Below are 24,306 nucleotides of genomic sequence, written 5' to 3' on the forward strand. Positions count from 1 at the left end.
AAACAGGAAGCAAAATGTAGGAATAAACAGGTTCTTTTCAGAATGGCAGGCAGTGACTAGTGGGGGACTGCAAGGTTCAGTGCTGGGACCACAGTTATTTACAGTATATATCAATGACTTAGTTGAGGGAATAGAAAGCAGCATCTCCAAGTTTGCAGATGACACGAAGCTGAATGGCAGGGTTAGCTGTGTAGAGGATGCCAAGAGGATGCAGGGTGAGTTAGACAAGGCACAGCAGATGCAACATCATGTGGATAAATATGAGATTTCAGGCCAAAATTTATCTCTTCATCGAGAATAACGTGAACCAGGCAGACTCCTAAATAAAAGAGTGGGTGAGGTTGGGTGGGGGAGGGGGAACAAGCTGGCAGATGATAGATGAATGCAGATGTTTCCCCTGGATGTTACCTGACCCTTTGAGTTCCTCCAGCACTTGGTATGTTGTTCCAGTTTCCCAGCAACTGCAGAGTTCTTGTTTCCCTCTCAGGTACAGGAGCTGCTCTGCTCAACATCGGAAGCTACAGAAGGCAGTGAATGCAGCTCAACACATTATGCAAACTCCCCTCCCCCCCCCTCCATGGACTCCATCTAGATCTCCCTTTTCATAGATAAGGCAGGAAACATGAAGGACCCAACATACCCTGGACACATCTCCCAACAAAGAAGGCTTAAGTTTGTGAAATGATGCACAAACAGGCTTAAAAACAGTTTTAATCCCTGCAGCCATCAGGCTTTTGAATGACCCCCCCCCCACGACAGTACTGTCATGCTGCACTTGGTGCTAATTGATCTTCCTCTTCATTGCAGCTCTACTCTGTTATTCTCTTTTACACGGCAGTACGAATGTTGGAGTTGATCTGTTTGCGGGCTCCCAGAAGAACTCTTCTCACAATGACAAATGACCTTAAACTTGAAAATAATCCTTGTTGCAGTTCACCTCATCACCAGATGAGGGCAGGGTTTACCCACTGTTTTAAGAAGTCTTGTCTGCAAATTCAATTACAATTCTGTCTTATGAAATTTTAAATCTGCAGGTTTCCCTGAGATAAAGTAACTTCAACCAGCAACATTCTGTTTGATTTCTGTTTCAGGGGACACTTCCCATCATCATAACTCTTGACAAGACTATTTTGAAACTGTAAAGTTTGTCACATTATACCTGGTGCAGTGAGAAGAGCTCCTTCCTCTACAAATGAGCGGTCTAACTAGAGATCAATATTGATCTCCAATTCCGTTAACCCTTCACCCCCGGTTTATCTTTCTCAACCCTTCTCATTCCCTTCAGCTCCCCACTTTCCTTTTCCTATCAGAAACCTATCCTTCTTGGCTCTCTGCCCTCTGCCCCCATCATTTCTCAGCTTCTCCCTCCCACATGTATCCACCCACTACCAGTTAGCCTGTTCTCCTCGCCCTTCCCCTTCCCTTCCTCCCTCCCCCAAAATGTTCATTCAGGTTTCTACCTTTTCCTAGATTCCTGGCAAAGGCCTCAGGCCCAAAACAATCTGCTACCTTTTACTTCCTATGGATGCTGCGTGACCTGCTGAGGGTTTCCAGAACTTTTGGGCCCTGATGGCTGTGGGGAAGAAACTGCCTTCAATCCTGCTGGAGCTGGCACAATGTCACCCTGAGGTGAGGAGAGAGAAGAGAGTGTCCAGGTTGTGATGGGTCCTTCAGTTTGTTGGCCACCATTTCTGGGAGCAGGAGATGTAGATGGAAGGGAGGAAGGTTTGTGGGATGTTCTGACCTATATTGACCACCTTCTGTGCTTTTTCTGATCTTGAGCAGAGCGGCTCTCTTCCCACGCTATGATGTATCGAGCCCTTGATGGTGCATCTGTATCAGTGGTTTGGGGACTGCACATGCTGAACTTCCCAAGTCTTCTGAGTTGAGGTGTTGATGCACTTTCTTGGCTGCTGTGTTGACGTGCTTGTCTCAGGTCAGGTCTTAGATGATTACTTCAAAGATAATTAAGCTTATCTACTCTATCTACTATAGCACCACAGATTTGGACAGCGTTGTGGACTCCATGACAGGCCGGTCATCATCGCCCAGTCCCCATTCCGTCCGACTCCGAGCAGGTACTGCATTTTCCCTGCTCATGCATCCTCCACTGCTACAACCGCTCTCCTTCTTCTCCCAATAATCATTGCTGCAATTGCCTCCCATCTGCAGGCAATGAACCCATTATGGTGAAATATGGAGACCACCGTCCTGAGGCCACTCTTGTTGGTCAGTGCCAGACTGCACTGAGCTGGAGAACCTGCAAGGAAGGTGCAATTCGTTTTTTTGCATGTTTGGTCACCTCCACCTCAACTTTCAACTGAGCCAGAATTCTAAAGCCCACCCAGCCTAATGATATCAACCAAATAGCCACCATCTCCTGATTCCTTGCCACTCCTACCAACACACTCCTGGACATCCAGTCTTCCCTGGGTCCATCTAATTTCCAAAATAAAAATACACCAGATCCTTCTAAAGATCCTGTTCAGCTCTCCTCCAAGCTAACCCATTCGCATAGATAGCTACCCATTCTCCCCCAACCCAACCCATCCAATTCTCCTCCCACAAGGATAACCCTCTTCATGAAACGTTCCTTCCTACTTATTCCCATTGGCTCTTTTGAGAATTTCTTTAATTTAATTGATTCTTTGAAAACACCATAATTTATGATCATCTGTCTTAAATCTCTTTCAACCTTTTCCCCATTAATAATTACAACCCAATTCTTTCCATTACTCTGCTCAACAGATAACAATGGTCAGAATATGAAGTTTCATTTAGACCCCTGTGCCTGCTCCACTCTCTAACAGTGCATAAGGAGGCCAGCATTGCAACAGGATGCTCTGAAGAGTGAAGTTATTTTCCAAGTGCTTACAGCAATGATTCAGTTCATCATTAGTCTTGCAAGGATCTACTGTCATGGAGAAATTGCGGAGTGAATCAGTCACCATGTGATCCAGGAAGCCGAGTAGAGATCGTCATGATTCTCACGGAGCTCCTGTCACATTCTGCTGTGGTGGCTATTGTCAAACTGTCTGATGTGTCACAATAACTAACGCTGGTGAGCGCCTCAGATCCGTCGATGGCAGCTTGAAGATGAAACCTGGCCCAAAAATTGAAGAAAAAGTCACTTGAGGCCAGGACCCAAGCTTCTAGCCAAGGATGAATATTCCGTCACAGTTATTGCAGGGAAGGAGACAATGGGGCCAGCTCCAGCGGAGAGACTAATACACCAGACAATACCTGACCAAGGGCACAGGTTTGAAACTGGATGACCTTTTACAGGCACATTTTTGTATTACATTTGACCCCAGCAACTGTAGGCTTTCTTGTTTAATGCCAACACAAAATATTTCCAATAAAAATGTAACCCAAACTATAGCTGGGAGTGGTGTCTAATCAAGGAATATTGATCATTTATGTGAAGGATAGTTGGTACCTGGTGAATGAATACTAGGCAGATAAATTATTAATGAGCTGATACAAACTATCTGATAATAATGTCTACAGTTTGTGTTAGTGGAGGGGGGGGGGGCTACTGATCTGACCTCAGCTACCAGAAAGATGGTCCTGATAGTTCACCTGAACGGTTGACTGGACGCAGACTGGGAGATCGTTTTGTTGAACACCTTCGCTCTCTCTGCTGCAGCATTGAGAACCTCCCAGAGCCCAGCCTGCTTCACTCCACACCCCATTTCCACACCGTCACGTTTGTCCATGGCCTCGTGCACCAATAAACTGAGGCCGTCCACAAATTGGAGAATTAACACCCTATTTTTCATCTCAGCAGTCTCCAACCAGTCGGCATCAACGTCAATTTTCATTAGGACCCTTTCCCCAGGCTCACTATCCCTCTGTCTCCTTTCCTTCAGCTCCTCATCCCCTTCCCTTCCCCATCCTATATTCTCAGGCCCTTCCTCCTATTGCCTCTTTTTCCTTATACCTGATGAAGAGCCCGGGCCTGAAAAGATGGTTACCCTTTACATGGATGCTGCGCGACCCACTGAGTTTCTCCAGCACGTTTGTGCATTGACGTTCACCTGAAGAGAGTCCTTTGGGTGCTGGGCAAGTGAAGGGGTGGCAAAGACCATCTCAGGGGAAGGATGGTTTGACCTGTTTTAACCCTGTGCTTTTGAGCCAGCCGATTTCTGCTGATGCTGGTAGGTCGGTCAGCCGACAGGCTCGGATTCAGCTGCATGGGATCGAGCCTGTGGGTTTATGGAGTTCTCGGTGGCAGGAAGGAGAGATCTCATTCTGGGATAGTGCCGTGGATTACTAATAAATCCATAGCAGCAGTGAGAGCTGCTCTCTCAGCCCGGAGAGATCTCTTCACTAACAAAGCTTCACACAATGATGCTGTTGCACCTGTAACTGGTTGCCAAGGCAACTTGTCACAATGGCAATAATTTCCTCGTTGCTAAGGCTACAACATATTCTTGATGTCACCTTCAGTATTCCATTGCTTGTTTCTAGATGGTGACTGCACATGACCAGAGTTGGATGGATATGGATATCAGTGACACTGCTTGACAGGGCTGTCCAAAGCTCGTGGTAAATCTTCCCTATTCTACCCAACCTGAGCCTTGTGTAAGATTCCCCGGCTCATTCGCTTGCTGACATGTCAGTCCATGGTCTCATGCACTGCCAGACTGAGGCCACTCGCAAACTGGAGAAATAGTACATCATATTCCATCTGGGCGCCCTCCAACTGGGTGGCATTGATATCGACTTCTATTTTCTGTTACCAACACCACACTCCTCCCCCCAATCTTTCGCTAAGTATTCTTTAGCTCTGTCTGTCTGTCTGTCTCCTAAATGAGTCCCTGATTGATTTGTTGTTGAGGAGACTGATGGTGGAGGGGTAGCAGCTGTTCCTGAACCCAATGGTACGAGTCTTGTGGCGCCTTTACCTGTTTCCTGATGGTAGCAGTGAGAACAGAGCACATGCTAGGTGCTGTGGATCCTTGATGATTGCTCCTACTCTCCGTTGGCAGCTTTCCTTGTAGGTGTTCTCGATGGTGGGGAGGGATTTGCCTGTGAGTTCTTTTACAGGGCTTTCTGCTCATACCATACTGATGCAGCTGGTCAGCGTACTTTCCACCATACCTCTGCAGAAATTTGTCAGGGTTTCCAAAGTCATACCAAATCTTTGCAAACTCCTGAGGAAGTAGAGGTGCTGACGTGCTTTCTTCACGATGCCAGTGTGTTGGGTCCAGGAAAGATCCCCCAAGAAAGTGATACCCAAGAACTTAAATTTGCTCACCCTCTCTATCTCCAATCCCCCAATGATCACTGGATCATACACCTCTGGTTTTCCCTTCCTGAAGTCAACAATCAGCTCCTTGGTTTTGATGACAATTTGGGCAAGATTATTGTTGGTGCACCAATCAGCCAAGTTTTCCATCTCCCTCCTGTAGGCTGACTCCAGCATTTCTGTGTTTTTACTACAGTTACAACATCTGTAAATTTCTCGAGAATCCAAATGTTACAAAGTGAGTTGCAGTTTGGAATCTAATCATAATGATGCATGACCTTCGCAAGTTAAAGGGCATCAATAACGGTGAGGTGTTCAAGAGGAGAGAGTTTGGACCCAGATGTTCACAGCAATGCGGTGGCAAAGGGGAAGATGATGATCTTAGATCTTGAGGTATTGCTAGATCAGGAATCAAGTCAGCCATCATTGGTTTTTTTTGTGCTTTGGACACTTGGTACTTCAGTGCAGTTCCCCAGCATGTCCCTTGGTGAACAAGTGCAGCCTGATTTTACTGCCACTTCCAAATCACTGATTTTTAAGGTGGGTGAACCAAGATACCTAGCCCAAGAAACTTAGCTGTCCACTCTCTGCACCTCAGCACCAGGGAGTGAGCCCTCCCCTCCTCTGGGTATCGATTACTAACTCCATGGTTTTGCTTAGTATTTTGGTGAACCAGTACCACATTTTAATGAATCAGTACCTCGTGCATTTACTGCCTGCCTTCTCTCTCTCTCTCTCTCTTTCCTGCAAGAGATTTCTCAATTCACTTCATAATCTTGAAAGCTTTGATCATCCTATCACAAAAAAACCTTAACTTTTGAAAGAAAAAAGAGTTTCATCCAGCGCGCAACCTTCACGTTCAAGTCTATAATCAATTGTCTGATTGTAGAAGTACAACCCAATGCAACCGCATTCTTTGGTCCTTGTGCAAAAGCAGGCAAACCCACATCCAGAACTAACACACATACAAGACTTCTGGTCTTAACAGGTAGCACAGTTAGTTAACACTTTAATCAGGAGGTGTTTGTGCAGGCGCACAAAAGGAATCACCTACCTCACATGGAATCAAGTAAATTAAGGAATCAATACATAATATTGGGTCGCAGGAAATACACGAACCAGGCATATTAAAATGGCCCTCATTTAGTGCAGACTAAAATGGGAAATATTGATAGAAAAAGCGAATACTATTATTTTTATCAGAAATCAAAAAAAAAGATTTTAAAATGGGCAGGCGACAGGATGTGATGCTTCATTGTCTTTCATGATTCTCATTTAATTCTTGCACTAACGTGGGGAGAAATGTACCTAACTGTAAGACAAAGAGTAATGCATGTAGCTGTTACACAGGGAAAAATGCATGAAGTTATAACACGGGAGGAATGCATGTATGGATTGGTATTGCTGGATAAACAAAGGATGGTCTCAGAAAGCTAATGTTAAGGTAGAACATACGATAGGAATGCACACATTCAATACAATCACATATGTGTGACACACAGACTCATACATGTACAAACATAGAACATTCATGTATATGCCCACATATGCACCCCTACACATACACTCACATACACACACACAAATATACACAAGCCTCACACATATATACATACACAAACACACATGCACGTCACACACCCACATATATTGTACAATGCACATCAAAAGATTTTCTTGTTTTAGTTTTCTACCAGTTTTGAATGAGTGGGAAAGACAAAAGCATGTAAATGAACTAACATGAGAAAATGACGCAGAAAGCTTCAGACAAGTAAGGACTCATCTTCAAAGATTCAAGCCCCATTAGCAACAAGATAGACAATGGTGAGGGTCCTTCATTTAACATTCAGTCTGAATTCTTCAAAGTAAACCTTGTTAATTGAATGGTAAGAGAACTTGTATATATGGACACTGGGGTTAGGGGTTCAGGTATTCCGAGTTCCCACAGAACAGGGACAAAGGGGAGAGGAGATTCCAATGTCTGCAGTAATTGTATCTCTCTAGCTACTAAACTTTGATCAGGTCACACTTCAGCCTGCTTCACTCCAGGTAGAACAAACCCAATCTATTCAAACTCCCTCCACAACTGAAGTCCTGTCACCTAGGCCAAATCCCGGTGTATGTTCTTTGCACTCTCTCCTACCTTTGCTTAACATGAGGAAAACTAAGGAACTAATTGTGGACTTCAGGAAGGGGAAACTAGAAGAACACCAACCAGCCCTCATCGAGGGGTCAGCAGCAGAGATGGTAAAGAACTTCAAATTCCTGGGTGTCAACATCTCTGAAGATCTATCCTGAGGCCCAATGCAATAATGAAGAGGGCTTGCCAGTGGCTATATTTCATTAAAAGTGTTTGAAAAGATTTGCTATCTAACCAAAGACTTGAAAATTTCAGCAGGTGTACCGTGGAAAGCATTCTGACTGGTTACATCACTATCTGGTATGGAGGTGCCAATGTCCAAGACAGGAAAAGACTACAGTGAGTTGTAAACTTGGCCAAAGCCATCATGGGGCCATCAGTTTGTTCCCACAGTGCTTTTCGCGGAGAGTTTTTTCCCACAGCACCGTTCGGGGAGAGTTTGTTCCCACAGCACTTTTCGGTGCAGAGTTTGTCCCCACAGCACTGCTTGGGGAGAGTTTGTTCTCACAGTGCTGTCGATCTCTATTAAGTAACCCCTCATCCTTCTTTGCTCCAAAAAGAAAAGTCCTCACTCTGCTCACCTAGTCTCACAAGACTTGTTTCCCAATCCAGGCAACATCCTGGTAAATCTGCTCTGCACCCTCTCCATAGCTTCTAAATCCTTCCTGTAATGACATGACCAGAACTGAACACAATATTCTAAATGTGGTGTCAGCAAAGATTCATAGAGCTCCCACATCACCTAACAACTCCTGAACTCAATACCCCAATGAATGAAGCCCAGCATAAAGCCTTCTTAACTATTCCATCAATCTGTAGATTTGGACCACAAGGTCCAGATATTCTTCCACACTGTTAAGTATCCTACTATATACTCTGCCTTCAGGTTTGTCCCTCCAAAATGCATTACCTCACAATCTCTTATTGAACTCTATCTACCACTTATCCTCCCTATCTGCATGCTGTCCATATCCTGTTACCTACGACATCATTCAACACTATCCACAACTCCTCCAACCTCGCATCATATGCAAGCTTACCGACCCATCCCTCTACATCTTCGTACAAGTCATTTATGAAAATCATAAAGACCAAGGGTCCCAGAACACATCCCTGCAGAGCTCTACGATTCACTGACCTTGAGGCAGAATACTTCCCATCCACTACTGCCCTCTGCTTTCAATGGAAGGGAGGGAAACCCTAGTCATGTCCTCTATCCCTCTTATGGTCCTGTGGTTTGACCTCCGATCTAATTCTCAACAGCAACCGTACCACACTGCGACGCAGCCAGACTGACTCCTGTAGAAGGTTCACATGATGGTGGCTGGTAGACTTCCCACTTCAGTCTTCTCAGGAAGTTCAGTTTGCTGGTGCAATCTGCTGATAAGTGAGGAGAAGTTGTGTGTCCAGGAAAGGTCATTTCTTAAGTGGACCCCAAGGAACTTTGTGCACTCTACTTTCTCCACGACTGAGCGATTAATGCCAACTATGTGTAGTGGAGGTTAGTCATCTCTGGTCCTCCTGAAGTCCACAATCATCTCCCTTGTCTTCTCCACAATGAGATTCAGGTTGTTATACTCACAGCTTTTCCACCTCTTCTCTGCAGTGCGACTCATCTTTGTTGCTGATAAGGCCAATGACTGGGGTGTCATCTGCAAACTTGATGACTGTTGGTCCTGGATGTGGCATTGAAGTCATGGGTCAGCAGCATGACAGGAGCTGACCGCGCACATAGCCCTGAGGTGGACCAGTACCCTGCGTGACAGTGCTCAATGTTCTACTGCCTACAGAGTCAGATTGTGGTCTTTCCATCAGAGGGTCCAGAATCCACAGTTCTTCAGCATCAGCTCTTCAGCTGGAGTTAAGGGAGATATAAAAACAGGGGAAGACGGAAGCTATTAAAATGAGGCAAAGATGTCCTGAAACCATGGTGGAATATTATAGTGTTCAATCTTAATCTAACCTTGAAGACTTACTTTTTGTGGGTCCTGTTTTTCGCTGATAAGGTCAGTGCAGGAAGTGCACACTGATGGGGCAGAAGAAGCCTGCTTGGGCAGGCAGTGGGGAAGTCTATAAGTGGGTGCATGGCTTCCACCATTAATGAAGGGCTGCTGTGTGTTCCCCATGTCTGGACTCAACACGCTCAATATCGTCCTGAATTCCTCTCCTCTATTGTCTGCAGTCAGGGCCCGGGGATTCCCAGGAATGTGAGAATATTGAGAATAACTAGGGAGGCTTTGGGCATATCCTTGAATCTTTTCCATTATTCTCCTGGGAATCCTTTCCCAGAGCAGGATGCAGAATAGACTGCCTGTTTGGGCTTGTCTGGACTTGTGTTCAATTATCCATTAAACTGAGAAATGGCAAAATCAAAAGTTTGCAATTGTATGTTTCCCTCACACATCTTTTTCTTGCAGATTCTCCATGCTCCATCAAAGCAAAAGCTTTTTCCTATGTGTGAGTCGGAGAGATAGGATTAGATTAAGACAGGGTGTGAGCACATCACCTCATTTTAATAGCGTCAGTCATCCCCTGGGTTTTAATCTTCCTTAAGCTCCAGTGCCACATGTATTTGGAGAGGAAAGGCATGGGGTGGGGGAGGGGAAGGGAATAATGTAGACCAAATATATGATATCAGGGCTCATCGTTTTCATCTCCCCTGTTCCTGGAAGGTTAGGCCATTTAGTGCCACTATGTCCTTAAAGGTCCACTGATTTTTTTTTATTTTTAAAAATCTATTGTTTTTTTTTAAGATTAACTTGTTAATATGGGTTCAATATGGTTGTCATAGATCATATTAAATTAGACAGAACTTACCCTTTGTTTAGATCAAGGATCAGTCTAATGTATATATGACCTGCTATTTGTTTTATTAAAAGAATTTGTAGGTAGGATTTATATGTTAAACTCGATAAAAATATTTTAAAATGTAAGGTCCACTGGATTAAGTACTGGATTGGATGGATTTTACACAGATGCATTTGGCCTCAAAATGCTTGATCGGGAGTTAAGATTCAATCTGATGACCCTGCTATGAAAAATCTGACCCCTTTAAACTCAGACATTGATCTGGTTGAAAATGCAGGTAGGTAATCTGAACTGGCAGTTATTCAACCAGAAGATTTCTTCAATTTCTGGTCAACGTTAATTCTCTCTTCATTATTCACATTGACCACCGCCAGTGGGCTGATATCGCCTCAAACTGTGCATCTTGGCGCCTCACAGTTCGGTGGGCAGCAACCTCCTTTGAAGAAGACCGCAGAGCCCACCTCACTGTCAAAAGACAAAGGAGGAAAAACCCAACACCCAACCCCAACCAACCAATTTTCCCTTGCAACCACGTCTGCCTGTCCCGCATCGGACTTGTCAGCCACAAACGAGCCTGCAGCTGACGTGGACATTACCCCTCCATAAATCTTCGTCCGCGAAGCCAAGCCAAAGAAAGAAAATTCTTTTGGTTTACATCTTACTTGCGGTATTAAATGTCAGTTACAGTCTCAGTAATAAGATGGATCTGGAAACATAACCATGTCCTTGTGGGAAACAATGTGCAGTATTGTGGCAATAATCAGATCAGATTCTCACCATCATCACTCTTTGCCCTCCAGCAGTGCAGTGTGCAACGCTCTTGGAGGACTCAGCCGTACCAGTTGGTCAGGTGGTTAAGAAGGCGTATGATGTGTTGGCCTTCATTAGTTGGGGATTTGGGCATTCCCTCCAGACAAGATCCTGGCATACCCCTTCCCCCAGCCTTGTGATCCCACTGTCTGGCTTTTGCCTTCTGAAGAAATGTTTAGTCTCTGAATATGGTCACCGAGCAGTGACCTCTGTCCTCACTTGACAGTTACCTCTGACTTCATTCAGGCTAATAAGGATAGGACTCCCCTTGTCCTCACCTACCACCCCATCAGTCTCCACACCCAACACATCATCCTCTGCCATTTCCGCCACCTACTATGTAAACCCATCACCAGACACATCTTCCCTGCTCCCCTCTTCCACCTTCTGCAGGAACTGTTCCCTCCGTGACTCCCTCATCCGCTCCTCCTTCCCTACCAATTGTCCCTTTAGTGCCTACCCCTATGACAGCAGGAGGTACCCCACTTGTGCCCACACCTCCACCCTCACCACCATTCATCATGCAGTGACTCTGCCCTTATTGGACAATGGCCTGACCTCCCTCAGTTGATTGTCACTAAGCAGAGACCTCTGACCTCACTGGGCAATGTCCTCACTCAACCAATGGTCACTGAACACCTTACCCAGCTGATGGTGGCTGGGCAGTGATCACTGACCATAGCCAATGGTCACTGGGCAGTGTCCTCTCAGCTGATGGTTGCAGGTGAAGTGACCTTTGACCTCCTCACTCAGCTAATGGTGAACCAGGGCAGTGACCTCTGCATTCCTCACCCAAGCTCACGCTGAAGAGTGTTGTGTATTCATCTGGACTGCAGACTGGCTAACACAAACCAGGGAGGAGGCATGGAGAGGTAAACCAGAACAACACAGTGCTGGAGGGTCAGGCAGCATCCATGGAAGGCATTAAACAAGAAAGTCCGCAGATGCTGGGGTCGTGTGCAATACACAAACAAGCTGGAGAAACTTAGCAGGTCATGCAGCATCCAGAGGAAGTCAAGGACAACCAACATTTCAGGAGAGGGGCCCAGGCCCAAAATGTGAGTTACCTTTTACTTCCTATAGATGCTGCATGTCCTGCTGAGTTCCTTCAGCACCTTTAGACCAGAAGACCATAACACATAGGCCATTCAGCCATTCCATATTCCCACTCAGCCCGTCTGCCTGGCCTTCTTGCCATAATCTTTGATGCCCTGGCTAATCAAGAACCTGTCAATCTCTGCCTTAAATGCACCCAGTGACCTGGCCTCCACAACCACTTGTGGTAACAAATTCCATAGATTTACCACCCTCCGGCTGAAGAAATTCCTACGCATCTCTATTCTCAGTGGACAAACCTGAAGTTGTGCCCTCTCACCCAGATTCTCCCACCATGGGAAACAACCTTTCAACATTCAAAATGTTTCAATGAGATCTCCCCTCATCATCCTGAATTCCAATGAGTTCAGGCCAAGAGCTGTCAAACTCTCCTCATATAACCCTTTCATTCCCGGCATCATTATAGTGAACCTCCTCTGAACTCTCTCCAACACCAGCACATCCTTTCTTAATGCATCAATGGAAGGCAATAAATAGTCAACATTACCAGCACTCTTCCTTCTCTTTTCCTCTCCCCTCCTCCCTCCACATGCCCATCACCCAAACCTTCCTTCCTCCAGCTCCCCATCCCCTTCCCCCAACTCCCCATCCCCTTCCCTTCATTCTATGACCCACTGTCCTATCATGGGTGCATCTTCCTCAGCCTCTTGCTTCTATCACCTCCTGGCATTTACTGTCTTTCTCATTCTTCCCGCTCCCACCAATCATCTGCCAACCCTGTCTCCTTTATTCCCGTTACTGGCCGTTTCTTGCTGTTCATGACAAAGCCTTTTTGGCCCAAAATGCAGACGATCTATTGACTTCCACAAATACTGTGTGACCCATTGAGTTCCTCCAGCATTTTATGTGTTGTTCCAGGGAGGAAGCATGAATGGATTTTTTTCCCCCCAATTGCTATGAGATGCAGTCTCCATAATTATATATATTTTTAAATTAGACATACAGCACCGTAACAGGTCAATTCAGCTCTACGAGTCCATGACACCCAAATTACACCCCATTGACCTACACCCCCAGTACGTTTTGAACGGTGGGAGGAAATTGGAGCTCGCGGAGAAAACCTATGCAGACACGGGGAGAACGCACAGATAATGCGGGATTCAAACCCAGGCCTGGTCCCAATCGTTGGGGTTATCCCTAACAGCTACACCAACCGTGCCACCCCTTAAGTGAATCATTCACTGCATGCACCAAAGGTGAAGTTGCTAAATTTGGTGAGACACAGGAACTGATAAGCTCTGGGCTTGGAGAAGAGGTAGAAGGATCTCAGCCATTGCTCTTCACTTCTCTCCTACATCCACCAGCCCTCTCTCCGCTGCATTACTTCCACTTTGTTCCACTCCCTGTTGCATTTTCCCCCACTCTCCTCATTGTATTGTCCCCACTTTCTTTCTGCTTCATAGCTCCCACTCACCCTGCAGCATTGCTCTGTCCCTGCCACAATGCATATTGCTCTGAGGAACACTCCTTCCACCCCTGGTTCAATGCACCTGCTCCCTCTGCTACATTACTACCTCTCCTCCTACCAGACTACTCTTATCTCACCCTACTGTTCCCCTCTTCCAGCTGCCCCAATCATTTACTAATCACATTATCTGATATTACCTTTATCCTCTATGGCATGTATAATTGTCTGATCAGGCACACCTGTTGGCCAATTGTACCTGTGGCCCCGCCCCACAGGCTCCTGTATAAAGATGGCTGTTCCACAGAAACCCCCCCCATGCAGGAACATTTGAACAGTGTGAGTGTGCCAGTTTGCTTCATTGGTTTCTCAACAATAGTCTTTCAAGTAATTGATGGTGCATCAATTTTATTTTCTTAGTGTTTTTACAATGGAGCACATCCTGAAGCCAGAAAAGCTGAAGGATGGCCCCCAATTGACTGAGGCATTCACCAACTTTGAGCTCTGGTTGTGCTGTTTTGAAACATTCTTGCAGGCTTCCTCCACCATTCTGCAGTCAGAGACCGATAAACTACAAATGCTGCAATCCTGGGAAGCCATGGACATACTCAAAAGACTATATAAGATCAGTCATCTATGCCAGACACCTTCTAGTAACCTGCAGATAATGACCTGGTGAGTCCAACGCTGAATATCTTTGGGCCTTGTGAGCACTCGACAGGGCATGTGAATTCATGTCTGCTGCAGAGTATACAGAGGACCTGACCCAGGACACCTACGTCATGGGGATTAGGTTGAACTACATCTGACAGAGACCCTTGGAATAAGGGGAGCTCAGTCTGCAGAGAGGAGGTACGCTGGATGTGGCTCTCCAGATGCTGGAGGCCTACTCAACTGACAACCCCTGTTTTAATTGTACCTAACTGACTCATTAAGTACATGGTTTCATAACTCCAAGGCAATTTTTTTGAAGCAAAATTGGGTCTAGAGCAGTGGTTTTCAACCTTCCCTTCCTTCTCACAAACCACCTTAAGCAATCCCTTACTAATTACAGAGCATTGATGGCATAGGGATTACTTAAAGTGGTACATGAGTGGGGAAAAAAAAGGTTGAGAACCATTTGCTTTGATCAACGATCTGATGAGTTGTTAATTTCAAATGGAGATTCCAGTGGAGATATTCTGCCATATCTCTCTGAGCTATTCCTGTCTAAAAGATAATACTTCTCCCATTGGCTTGTGGCAAAAGTAGCTTTAACTGTTCAAACAGTGAGCTGCTGGAGAAACTCAATGGGTCAGGTAGCATCCGTGGGTAGAAATGGTCAGTCAACATTTTGGGTCAGAACCCTCTATTGAGAGTTGAATAGCTTTAGAAGTAAGCAGCTTTCTTTGATTTTCCCCTCTTTCCTGACTAGTCCATTGTATCTGTGCAATAATTAAAAATAATGAAGGTGGGGCTAGGCTTCTTTAGGAGACACCCTCTACCCCTCCTGATTCTGGCTCTGTCTTCCCTGCTCAGCACCACGACCATCTGAAATGGGCCTGGTGAGCCCCCCTCCCCCGATTTGTAAATTTCTCCCACCTCCTTGATTAGTTCATCCCCTTACACTAGTGCTTGAGGGCAAAGTGGGGCAGGAGTTGAGGTGATTGTAGCCAGTGGCTTCCCCCACTCACTGAGGCTTAGGACGAAGGGTATCTCCTTTCCTCCCCCTCATCTACAGTTGGGTTCCTTGGTAAAGGTGCATGCCCACTCTGATGTCAATCCAGACGGTCCCAAACCCAGCCTCACTTGAGCATCAACCCACATATGCTGTTAGTGACAATGGTGCTACAAACATAATGAACAGGAATGACATGCAAATACAAATATAACACTGTAAATGTGAAAAGAAAACTGCACTGTTTTCCTACGTACATACAAACATTGTAGCACTTCTAAAGACAGCTGCTGAAATAAATGCTGTCCACATCAAGCAGGTAAACCACGCGCGTCCCTTTTTGGGGGAGGCAACGGGCTCATGGGAGTGATGTCATAATGTGGCTGTGAGGCCTGGCCGTTCCCCTGGCAATGCGCTCCTGCAGCCTGGAACTTCTGTGTGTTTGGGGGAAAGCCCTTGTGCCCTGCCTCAGTGGCTGTTCGCTACAGGGATTCTGCCCATAGTGTGTGGGATTGACGCGGCCCGCCACACCGTCGTGAATTTGAGAAGACCTTGCACTTTTTTTTATTGAGTAGTTCATTTTGAAATATTGAAAATGATGCCAGGGTAATGGAAGGCACAGGGTGGGATAAGGCCCTCACTGATCATTCAACATCCTTGATGGTGAGACCATTGTCATGTAAATACTTTGTGCAGATGCAGTAAGGTTTTGGCTTGCCTTGTGTAAAATGCATGAACACTACATTGCCATATAACAATGTACAAGAGAGAGAAAAGAATAAATAAAAAAAATACACATTTGCAGATCAGCAGAAAGATATGCCAGTGGTTAGCACAATGTTACTCCAGCACTCTCTGTAAGGAGTTTCTACATTCTCCTGGTGTCTGCATGGGTTTCCTCTGGGTGCTCCAGTTTCCTCCCACCTTTTGGAGTAGTAGTAGGTTAATTGGGATATTTGGGCTGCACGGTTTCATAGACCAGAAGGGCCTGTTGCTGTGCTGTATGTCTAAAAGGGTGGTACAGTTGGCATAGTGGTGAGAACAATGCTTTTGTAGCGCCATCGTCCCGAGTTCAAATCTGGCGCTGTTTGTAGGGAGTATATATATTCTTCCCATGTCTGTGTGAATTTCCTCCAGGTGCTCTGCCTTCCTCCCATACATACAGGATTGCAGGTTAATTTAAGTGTGATTTGGTGGCATGCTTTTATATGGCCAGAATCAGCTTAGACTGTGCTGATAATAAAATTAAATTTAAATAATGCAGTCAAATCTTTGGTCCTGCAGCAGTGTTTTGGTTGAGATAGCACTTGCACTAATCCTGCATTAATCTAATATTTTATGCTCATGCAGGGGGATCTAGTAGGGAAGACGACAGAGCAGGAGTGGATTAAGTTTCTGCAAGAAATGGGGAAGGTGCAGGATAAATACCAAAAAAAGAGGAAATAGTCAAATGGAAAAATGTCACGACTGTGGCTGACAAGGGAAGTCAAAGCCAACATAAAAGCAAAGAGCGGGCATGCAAGGAAGCAAAAATTAATGGGAAGATCGAGGACTAGGAAGTTTTTAAAACTTGCAGAAGTTAAGAAAAAAACTCAAGATGGAAAAAGGCAGAACAGTTAGTGTAGAGGTTAGTGCAACATTGTTACAGGTTCAAATCCAGTGCTGTCTGTATGGAATTTGTACGTTCTTCCTGTGTCTACGTGGGTCTTCTCCAGGAGCTCCGGTTTCCTCCTACCCTTCAAATATATATGGGAGTTGTAGATTAATAGAGTGTAATTGGGTGGCACAGCCCATGGGCTGGAAGGGCCCTGTTACTGTGTTGTACGTCTAAATTAAAAAAAATGTTAAAGTTGAAGTCCAAAAGTAGGGTAGTAAATGAGATCAGAGGATACAGAAAGCTTCTTCCAGAATAAAACAAGTAAAAGTGAGAGTAGATGTAGAACTAGTAGAAAATTATGTCAGAAATGATGATAGGAGACAAGGAGATGGCAGAGGAACTATTTTGCATCAGTAGTAGAGGAGCGTTTGTTAGCTCTTGGCCTTGTTGAATTTAGGAGAATGAGGGGGGTCTCATTGAAACATTGAGAATGTTGAAAGGCATGGACAGAAGATGTGGAAAGGTTGTTTCCCATGGTGGGAGAGTCTTGGACAAGAGGGCTCATTCAGGATTGAAGGGTGTTCTCTTAGAACAGGGTGGAATTAAACAGGAGGAATCTCTTCAGCCAGAAGGTAGTAAATCTGTGGAATTTGTTGCCATAGGTTAGGGGTCTCCAAAGTGGTCAATATCGACTCCCAGAGGTCAATGGAACCATCCAAGGGGTTTATAACACTGGGGGGGGGGTTTAGGAGTTGATTTAAAATAGCACCTCCACACCTCTCAACCATCCACCACTGGGTGGGGGAGGCTTACCTGCCACGATCCTTCGTGCACTGCCGTCATGCTCCCCCATCGCACATGCGCCAGCTGGCCATGCATGCCTGTGGACCCTGGGATGTTGCATTCAGCGGGTAAGAATCATTTCTGCCCTTAATTTGGCCTCCATTTGGGGGTGTAGGGCTTAGATCCCCAAATAGAGGACAAATTAACATCTGGCTCAAGGTGGTGCTGGACAGAGAACAGAGGGGTCATAAGCTGGACTGTCCGGCCTAAAACTGAATGCTTGGCCACCCTACTCAGCACCCTTCCCCCATTCCTTGCCGGGATTCCATGCCTGGGGGTTGATGGTCTAAAAGGTTTGGAGACCCCTGCCATAGGTGGTTGTCGAGGCCAAGGCATTGGGTGTATTTAAGGCAAAGCTTGATAGATTGTTGATTAGCCACATCATTAAAGGTTCTGGGTAGAAGGTCGGGCAGTGGGGCTGAGTAGGGAAGTGGATCAGCTCATGATGGGCAGACTCAATGGGCTGAATGGACCAATCCTGCTCCTTTGTCTTCTGGTCTTGTGGAATCACCTTGAAATTCCCCTTGTTCCATTGATCATGGACTGCTGCAACACCACAAATGATTGTCTCTACTATTCCAAGTCACCTTATTTTTGCACAAGATTACTGTGAATATTTATTATCTATCTTGAAAATTTATTGTCATTTTAATTCAATCAAGTTTCCTATGATAGTTTTTTAAATAAACAATACCTGTTCAGAATCAGAATTTATGTCATGAACATGTCACAAAATTGTTCTTTTGTGGCCGCATTATTGTGCAATAATAAGTGCAAAAATTGCTATAAATTACATTTCCATGAATACACTATTTAAAAAAAAATAAAAAAATGTTTGTGCAAAGTAAGAAAAAAATGAGGCAGTGTCTGTGGTTCATTGTCCATTCAGAAATCTGAAGGCAGTGGGGAAGAAGCTGTTTCTGCATGGTTGGGTGTTTGTCTTCAGGCTCCTGGACCTCCTTCCTGATGGTAGCAGTGAGAAGAGGGCACGGCCTGGATGGTGAGGGTCCTTGATGACAGAAGCTGTGTATTTAAGGCACCACCTCTTAAAGATGTCCTTAATAGAGTGAAGACTGATGCGCATGATGGCACTGGCTGAGTTCATAACTCTCTAGTCTTTTCCTGTCCATTGGCACCTTCATACCAGATGGTGATGCAACCAGTCAGAATGCTCTCCACGGTACACAGGAAGAAATTTACAAGAGTCTTTCATGACATACCAAATCTCCTCAAACTCCTGACAAAGTATAGTAACTGATGAGCCGCCTTCATGATTGCATCAACATGAAGGCCTCAGGATAGATCTTCAGAGATGTTGACACCCAGGATTTTGAAGTTCCTTAACCTTTCCACTGCTGACTCTTTGATGAGAACTAGTTTGTGTTTTTGTTTCCCCTCCCTGCAGTCCACAATCAGTTCCTTAGATTTGCTAATGCAGAGAGCAAATCTGTTGTTGTGACACCACTCAACCAGCTGATCTATCTCACTCCTGTACACTTCCTCATCACTGTCTGTGATCCTGGTGTAATGGGAAAATTATGTAGATGGCATTTGAATTGTGCCTAGCCACACAGTCATGGGTGTAGAGAGAGTAGAGCAGTAGGCTAAACATGTAGTAGGATAAAGTGCACCTATGTTGTTTGTCAAGGAGAAGAAAACATTGTTATTGATCTGAACTAACTGTGGTCTACTGATGAGAAAGTCAAGGATCCAATTGCAGGGTGAGTTGCAGAGGCCCAGGTTTTGGAGCTTGTTGACCAGTACTCAGGGGATAATGATGTTGAAAACTGAGCTGTAGTTGATGAAAATCAGTCTGATGTACATGTTGCTTTTGTCTCAGTGATCCAGGGCTGAGTGGAGTGCCAGAGAGATTGCATCTGCTGTGGAGTGATTGTGGCGATAGGAAAATTGCAGTGGATCCAGATCTTGGGTATGAGTTGATTCTGGCCATGACCCACCTCTCAAAGCATTTCATCACAGTAGATGTGAGTGCTACTGAGAGATAGTCAATGGGGCAGCTCACTCTGTTCTTCTTGGGCACCAGGATGATTGAAGCAGGTGGGAATATCTGACTGCAGCAATGAGAGTTTGAAGATATCTGTGAACACTCCGGCTGGTTGGTTTGGCACAGATTTTCAGTACTCTGCCTTGGGAGGGTTTACCCTCTTGAAGGATGTTCTAATATTAGCTTCAGACTGATATCACAGGGTTGCCAGCTTCGGCTGGATTCTCATTGGTCCCATAAATACTCCTCATTAAAGCAAACATAAAAGGTGTTCAGCTCAACTAGTGGTCTAGCTTTTTATGTTGTTAGGCCAACAGCCTTTTATGTTGTTAGGCTTCACCTTGTAGGAGGGAATGGCTTGCAAACATTGCCATAGCTGGCCAGTATCTGCCTGTTTAGTTTCTCTCAGGATTGCCTCTTTGTTGCTAAAATAGCCTTTTATGTAAAAGGTAAAGTTAAAGGTTCCAATATTGTCACGTAATACTACACTTAGAATGTAACATGCAAGAAATTCTTTAACTTTGTCTACTGTAAGGAAGACAGTCACCATTTTGTACAGTGCCCCTCACAGAAATGAGGCCCCAGCAAGGAATAAACTCACAGCCCTGCTTTACAAGGAGATCTGGATCACTGGTCAGAAACTCCATCCACCTCTCTCTCTCCCCCTGCATTCCTCCTCTGCTTTTGGTTGGGATACTCATGTTATGTGGGCATGATCACTCACTCATCAACACTGGTCCTGATGAAGCTGGTGACAGCCATGGCATATTCATTTAAGTTTGAAGATGAGTCCTTCAATATGGTCCAGTTGACTGATTCAAAGCAGTCATGCAGGGGCTCCTCTAAATCCCTCGACCATACATTCATCTTCAACGCTGGTGCTGTAGTCCTCAGTCTCTGCTTGTATACCTAGAATAGAAATGCATTACAGGTTGTACCTCTTTAATCCAGTGATGCTGGGACCTGGCCATTGCGAGACCACAGAAAATGCCAGAAAACTGAAATTGACCACTAAGGGAACCCCCTATGTAAACATATCAAAGGAAGAACAAAGATTAAAATACAAAATCATTCTGTAGGCCAGCATGGTTTAACAATGCAAGTGATCGGGGCCGGGGGTTCAAGACCTGCACTGTCTATAAGGAGTTTGTACTAACGGTGGCAGATTCAAGCATGCCAGACCATGGGAGTTGCCCGAGCACAGATCGTCGGATAAGAGGTACAAACTGTATTATCTATCTAATGAATTTATTGTCTTTTTAATTCCATTTCAGATTTATTGTCAGATACATACATGACATCACATACAACCTTGAGATTCTTTATTTAGCAGGTGAGGCAGAATTACCACTTATTGGTAGTGCAAAAAACTGTACTCAGGGTATACATGTAAATAAATAACTGTAAATAGATAATGAATGACAACAAACTGTGCAAAACAGAATTAAAAAATCATAAGTGCACAAGTAAGAGGCCTTAAATGAGTCCCTGATTGAGTTTGTTGTTGAGTCTGATGGTGGAGGGGGAGCAGCTGTTCCTGAACCTGGTGGTGCAAGTCTTGTGGCGCCTACACCTCTTTCCCGATGGCAGCAGCGAGAACAGAGTGTGTGCTGGAAAATGTGGATCCTTGATGATTGTTGCTGCCCTCTGAAGGCAGTGTTCCCTGTAGACTTTCTCAGTAGTGGGAGGGTTTTTCCTGTAAAGTACTGGGCTGTGACCACTACATTTTGGATGGCTTTATGCTCAAGGGTGTTGGTGTTTCCATTCCAGACCATGATGCTAACAGTCAGCACTCATTCCACTACTTATCTGTAGAAATTTGCCAGGGTTTCTGGTGTCATACCAAACCTCCTCAAACTCCTGAGGAAGTTGAGGTGCTTGTGTGCTTTCTGCACATTGCCATTAGTGTGTGGGTCTAGGAAAGATCCTCTGAGATAGTGACTCCCAAGAGTTAAAATTTGCTCACCCTCTCCACCTCTGATCCTCTAATAATCACTGGATTGTATACCTCTGGCTTTCCTTTCCTTTCCTTTCCTGAACTCAACTCAACTCCTTTAAGTTTAGTTAAGTTTAAATTAAGTTTCCTATGATAGTTCATTTGTAAAATGTTCCCAGTCAGCTACAGCAAGTTTGAACTTCCGTGCATATATATATTGTACAATATTCATGATAACAACTCGTTATTATTATCCTTGCATCGTGTGAAGGAATCGGATTTTATGTGAGATCATTAAACAGGATGGAACCCAGTGCTTATTGTTCCATGTGGTGTGTATCAAAGTTGGAACCCTTCCTGGATATCTAGAGATGCTTTGAATTTCTTTGTCTCTCTGCTGCATGACTGTTCGCTCTGTTCTCCTTGAAGTGGTGGCTTTGATACTCTGCCTCAGTGTGGTGAGAGTGAACCCCACAGCATACACTGCCCCAAGATCCACAGAACCATGCTGACCCTACTCTCCACCCTTCTCTTCCCACCCCATGAAGTCTGGTATGAATCTCAGAAAGCAACAGATGATGCAAACAAATGTATTCACTGGCAACTGTACAGTTAGAAGTCAGAGAAACAGAAACTAACTCCATCTCACCATTGAATAAGTTAAAGCAAAAAATCCTTGCAAACCTTACAAGCAAATGATCAAATCATTGCAGACCAAAACATATTGAACCTTGTACTCAATGTCACTAAAACTAAGGAACTGATTTTTGATTTCAAGAAGGGGAAACCAGAGGTGTACAATCAAGAGATCATTAGGGTGGAGCGGGTGAACAAATGTGTCCTTGGGAGTCACTATCCTGGATGATCTTTCCTGACATCAGTGTCTCTACTTCTTCAGGAGTTTGCAGAGGTTTGGCATGACTTTAGAAAACCTAGCAAATTTCTATAGAAAGTGTGCTGACTGGCTGCATCTGGTACAGGGACACCAATGTCCCTGAGATAGACCCCTGCAAAAGGTAGCAAACACAGCCCTGGACATCACATGCAAAACCCTCCCCGTCATCGAGAACATCTACAGGGAATGCTGCTGTTAGAGAGCAGCAATCATCAAAGACCTACACCACCCAGTACATGCTCTGTTCTCGCTGCTGCCATCAGGAAAGAGGTATAGATGCCACAATACTCGCACCACCAGGTTCAGAAACAGCTGCTCCCTTCTACCATCAGACTCCTCAACAACAAACTCAATCAGGGACTCATTTAAGGACTCTTACTTGTGCACTTTATAGATATTTTTCTCTCTCTGTATTTCACAGTCAGTTTGTTTACATTTATTTACATGTATATGTTTAGTTTTTTGCACTATCTATACGTGGTGATTCTGCTTCACCCACAGGACAAAGAATCTCAGGGTTGTATGTGATGTCATATGTGTACTCTGGCAATGAATCTGAAATCTCAGGGGTTGGTTCTATGATTGGAGATTTTAGTTACTGATAATGGTAGTTTATTGCCATATGTACATACTATATGCACCAAAATTCTTTCTTCCTGCAGCTTAACAGGTAGAACTAGCGAACACTACAGCACAGAAACAGCTATTTGGCCCATCTAGTCTGTGCTGAATTATTTTTTCTGTAGAATCTCATTGATTTGTAAACCTCTCCTGTCCATGTCCCCCTCCAATTTTTTCCTTGTGTCCAAGTCGAGCCTGCGTTCACCACTTCAATTGGCAGCTCCTTCCACACTCTCACCACTCTGGATGAAGAACTTCCCCCTAATGTTCCTCTCAACATGAACACCTTTTGTCTGTTGGTCTGTACTCTTCCCTCTCCCATTCTTCCCTTCTCCCCAGTCTTTCAATATGCCTTTCACCCTTAACCCATGTCCTCCAGATCCTGTCTAACCCTACTTGAATGGGCTTGAGCCCTTCTTCAAGGTATGAGTAAAACGTAGGCAGGAGCAGGCATATTGAGAGGCTGGGGTGAAGGGAAGAATGGGAGGGGGAGGAGTACAGCCGACCAACAGACAAAAGGTGTTAATTAGATGTGAGGACAGGAGAGAGGTAAGATGAGAATGATTGGGGGAGGGGAAGGGGTTATTTTTGGCCCTGTGCAAAGGGGGTGGGGGAGGAGAGAGAAGAGAGGCTAAGCAAGAAGAAAGGAGACAAAGTTGCGATCTCTGTGCATTTAGTGAAACCTTGCCTGAGAGAGTTTCTCCAGGCTGATTTATTTGAGGGAACATGTGCTGTGCGATCCTTTCACTTTCCCTGGATCAGTGGGTGGTAATCGTTGTGGAGAGTCTCCTGTGTGAGACCCCACCCAGACTGCTTCCTGCCAAATGCATCAACCACCCAGCTCCAAATGTTATCTCCTTTTTTATAATTAGCTGCTGTTTTTAACTCACTGTAATCAAGGACTTGCATCTTGTTCTTGTCACAATCCTGCCCACATCCATTTTGACATAACTAAATGAGGTATTTGAGGTCATTGGGAATTTCCCTCTCTAGTTCACCATTGTTTTCCATAAGGGATCTCTCCAAGTTTCCAGGTTTCCTCCCTGCTGTTTGTTCAGTCATTTGACTGCCACATATAATCGGGACAACAAATGAAGCAGAGCACACAATGAGCCTCCGTATACACAATGTGATCTCCAGGGCCAGCCAAGTGTTACAAGTGGAAGGTCACAGGGGTTGGAGGAGGAGGAGGGGGGTTAGGGTTAGGTGCCTGGCTGCG

General features: G+C 45.0%; 2 long non-coding RNA genes across 3 annotated transcripts; one reads left to right on the top strand and one right to left on the bottom strand.

Moving 5' to 3' along the window:
- Nucleotides 1-718: 718 nt before the first annotated feature.
- On the bottom strand, nucleotides 719-5,013 carry LOC138761698 (uncharacterized). Of its 2 annotated transcripts, XR_011356435.1 has the most exons (4): nucleotides 3,944-5,013; nucleotides 2,876-3,103; nucleotides 1,461-2,260; nucleotides 719-987 (listed from the first exon to the last, which is right to left on the bottom strand). It is a non-coding gene; the product is annotated as an uncharacterized lncRNA (long non-coding RNA). The 2 variants fall into 2 exon arrangements; XR_011356434.1 differs by lacking the exon at nucleotides 2,876-3,103 and having other exon boundaries at nucleotides 3,944-4,677.
- On the top strand, nucleotides 4,410-9,769 carry LOC138761697 (uncharacterized). Its single transcript, XR_011356433.1, has 2 exons — nucleotides 4,410-4,551; nucleotides 9,001-9,769. It is a non-coding gene; the product is annotated as an uncharacterized lncRNA (long non-coding RNA).
- The last annotated feature ends 14,537 nt before the right edge of the window (nucleotides 9,770-24,306 follow it).

Source organism: Narcine bancroftii, chromosome 4 (assembly GCF_036971445.1).
Source record: "Narcine bancroftii isolate sNarBan1 chromosome 4, sNarBan1.hap1, whole genome shotgun sequence".
NCBI classification, from domain to species: domain Eukaryota; kingdom Metazoa; phylum Chordata; class Chondrichthyes; order Torpediniformes; family Narcinidae; genus Narcine; species Narcine bancroftii.